Source organism: Ovis canadensis, chromosome 3 (genome assembly GCF_042477335.2).
Source record: "Ovis canadensis isolate MfBH-ARS-UI-01 breed Bighorn chromosome 3, ARS-UI_OviCan_v2, whole genome shotgun sequence".
Lineage (NCBI taxonomy): Eukaryota > Metazoa > Chordata > Mammalia > Artiodactyla > Bovidae > Ovis > Ovis canadensis.
Genome location: NC_091247.1, coordinates 203766094 through 203769565, shown reverse-complemented (window position 1 = coordinate 203769565; position 3472 = coordinate 203766094). Strand labels below are relative to the sequence as shown.

At 37.2% G+C, this 3472-nt stretch overlaps 1 non-coding gene across 1 annotated transcript; it reads left to right on the top strand.

The window, feature by feature from the left end:
* The first annotated feature begins 274 nt into the window (after window positions 1-274).
* On the top strand, window positions 275-347 carry TRNAS-GGA (transfer RNA serine (anticodon GGA)). The gene has a single exon. It is a non-coding gene; the product is annotated as a tRNA-Ser (tRNA).
* The last annotated feature ends 3125 nt before the right edge of the window (window positions 348-3472 follow it).

The following is a 3472-nucleotide window of genomic DNA, read 5'->3' as shown; positions in this document are numbered from 1 at the left end:
TTCCATGGAAAGAGGAGCTTGGTGGGCTACAGTCCATGGGTCACAAAAAGTCAGACACAACTGAGCAACTAACATATACATACATATTTATAATACATACATATATATATTCCTTTTCAAATCCTTTTCCCATTTAGGTTATTACAGAATATTAAGCAGAGTTCCCTGTGCTATACAGTAAGTCCTTGCTTGTTACATATTTTAAATATAGCAGTGCATACATGTTAATCCCAAACTTCCAATCTATACCCCCACTCTTTCCCTCTGGTAAGCTTCCCTGGTGGCTCAGAGGTTAAAGCATCTGCCTGGAATGCAGGAGACCCAGGTTCAATCCCTGGGTCAGGAAGATCCCCTGGAGAAGGAAATGGCAACCTACTCCAGCACTCTTGCCTAGAGAATCCCATGGAGGGAGGAGCCTGGTAGGCTGCAGTCCGGGGTCACAGAGAGTCGGACACAACTGAGCGACTTCACTTTCTTTCTTTCTTTCCCTCTGGTAACCATAAATTCATTCTCTAAGACTGTGAGTCTGTTTCTTTTTTATAAATAAGTTTATTTGTATCATATTTTTTAGATTCTGCATATAAGCAATATCACATTTTATTAGTCTTTGTCTGACTTACTTTACTCAGTATAATAATATCCAGGTCCATCTATGTTGCTACAAATGACATTCTTTCATTCTTTTCAATGGTTGAGTAATAGTCTGTTGTATACGTGTACCGCATCTTCCTTATCACTCATCTGTCAACAGATATTTAGGTTGCTTCCATGTCTTGGCTGTTGTAAACAGCACTACAATGAACATTGGGGTGCATGTATCTTTTTGAACCATGTTTTTCTCTGGATGTATGCATAGGAGTGGGATTGCTGGATCATGCAGTAGCTCTATTTTTAGTACTTTAACACTATACACAAAAGTAAACTCAAAATGGACAAAAGATCTTAATGTCGGACTGGATACTGTAAAGCTCTTAGAGAAAAAATTAGGCAAAGCACTCTTTGACATAAATCTCAGCAATATCTTTTTTGTTCCATCTCCTAGATTAATGGAAATAAAAACAAAAATAAACCAATGGGACCTAATTATACTCAAAAGCCTTTGTACAGTGAAAAAATCCACAAACAAAGTGAAAAGAAAACCCATGGGATGGGAGCAAATATTTACAATGATGTGACCAACAAAGGATTGGTCTCCAAAATTTACAAACAGCTCATGTGGCTCAATTAAAAACAAACAAACAAAAATTGGGCAGAAGACCTAAATAGACTGTTCTCCAAAGAAGACATACAGATGGCCCAGAGGCACACACAAAATGTTCACCATCACTAATCTATTAGAAAAATGCAAATTAAAACCACCGTGAGATATCACCTCACATCAGTAAGAATGGTCATTATTTAAATATCTACAAACAATAAATGTTGAAGAGGGTGTGGAGAAAAGGGAATCCTGCTACACTGCTGATGGGAATATAAATTGATACAGCCAGTATGGAAAACAATATGGAGCCTCCTTAAGAAACTTAAGATAGAGGCACACACTTATTTTAAAATGTTATCATTATTTCGATCCTATTACTGTCATCCATTTTAATAGAAAATAATATCTGCTTTATTTGCTAATTATATCATGTATATTAACCTGAAATTTCAACAGGAAGTGAAGTGCTCAGAAATCAGTGTCATGGATTGGGCAAGTAATTCTTTATATCTCAAGTGCTTACTTATCAGTAGTTGCTGTGTTGGTTAGACAGTGTGCTGTAGGCTTTACAAATATTATCTTATTTAATCCTCTTATATAACTCTAGTTCAGTTTAGTCATTCAGTCCTGTCCAACTCTTTGTGACCCCATGAACCACAGCATGCCAGGCTTCCCTGTCCATCACCAACTCCCGGAGTCTACCCAAACCCATGTCCATCAAGTCAGTGATGCCATCCAACCATCTCATCCTCTGTCGTCCCCTTCTCCTTCTGCTCTCCATCTTTCCCAGCATCAGGGTCTTTTCAAATGAGTCAGCTCTTCTCATCAGGTGGTCAAAGTATTGGAGTTTCAGCTTCAACATCAGTCCCTCAACTGAGCACCCAGGACTGATCTCCTTTAGGATGGACTGGTTGGATCTCCTTGCAGTCCAAGGGACTCTCAAGAGTCTTCTCCAACCCACAGTTCAAAAGCATCTAGAGGTGGGTACTAATATCTCATACTAACTGCTCAGGAAGATGAATTAGATAGAACAGTGCTAGAGCTCTTAAGAAGGATCAAGTATGTATTTAAAATTTACCACTTACTTCTGTAAAATGTACCACATATATAAACAGTCTGTAACTCAGATCTTTCATTTGTAAATGCTGTACAATATATTTATCTCATATTTAAGGAGAAATTAATTAAGTTAATATACTGAAAGTGACTAAAAGACAGCACATGTTAAGTAGCATTTAAGAGTTTACTGTTATTATAGTAACAGAGATAGTTAATTGCAAAACCAGAATATCAATCCAGGTATTCCTGGTTATTTCAATGATTTTTTAAGAAACATAATTCATATTGAAGTATATAAAGACTGATTGTAAAACAAATATCTATGTTCCACCAAATCAAGAGGAATTTTACCAAGTGCTTTCTCTGTATTTATTAAAATGAACTTATAGTTTTTTCTTCCCTTTAATTTGTTAATGGGGTGATTTTCCTTGGTTGATTTCGAATGTTAAGTGAATCTTGAATTCTTGATCATCTGAAATTCAGCTAAATTTAATAAAAATACAATGAACATTCTTTCATATTGCTGTACTCAATTTGTAGTGTCCATCTACTAATTAGAGCTCCTCAGGTGGCTCAGTGGTAAAAATCTACTTGAAGGAGATGTGGGTTTGATCCCCAGGTTGGGAAGATCCCTTGGAGAAGGAAATGGCAACCCACTCCAGTATTCTTGGCTGGGAAATCCCATGGACAGAGGAGCCTGGTGTCTATAGTCCTTGGGGCTGCAAAGAGTGAGACACGACTAAAAACTAGTGGCTAAACAGTCTACTTATTACTCCATGAAAGGTAAGAAATTACTCTCTTTACTTTGTGGCTGATATCGACATCTTCTGTTATTCTTTGCTATCCTGCAATTTCTCTGTGATATGTCCAGGTTATAATTCCTTTCTCCTTTCCTCCCATCCTCACTCCCTTTCTTTTTATCCCTTTCCCTCTCTCCCTTTCTCTTTCATCTTGCTTGGGATTTATTTTAGTTCTTCAGTCTGTCAATTAATATCATTCATAAACTCTATTAGGCTAATAGATTAGTAAGTATGAATTTACTTCAAATTCTCCCTAACATGAGAGTCCTTCAGAGTCCCAAATTAGTGGAGAAAGAATTTCTTATTACTTTCCCTTGACTTTGTTTTCAGTTTTTGTACCTCTGTGTGTGTGTGTGTGTGTGTGCTCAGTTATGTCTAACTCTTTGCAACCCCATGGACTGTAGCCCACCAG